Genomic DNA, 212 nt, shown 5'->3' with positions numbered 1-212 from the left:
CCCCGTGGGCCACCACCGTGGCAGGCCCTCCCCGGGCTCCCGTGTGCCTGCCCTGAGGGGCACGGGCTGGCACAGGGGAGGCAGACGTGGAACGTGGCCTCCGTGGCCATGGGCAGCCTCCCGAGGTCCTGTGAGCCCGGGACCCCACGGGCAGCCATGGGGACACCACAGTGGGGACCACGGGTGGGAACAGGCGGGCCCACGGGGCGGCT

The sequence above is a fragment of the Crocuta crocuta genome, unplaced genomic scaffold (genome assembly GCF_008692635.1).
Source record: "Crocuta crocuta isolate KB4526 unplaced genomic scaffold, BGI_CrCroc_1.0 scaffold110, whole genome shotgun sequence".
Taxonomy (NCBI): Eukaryota; Metazoa; Chordata; class Mammalia; order Carnivora; family Hyaenidae; genus Crocuta; species Crocuta crocuta.
The sequence above is the reverse complement of the archived record's forward strand: the minus strand, read 5'-3'. Positions refer to the sequence as shown.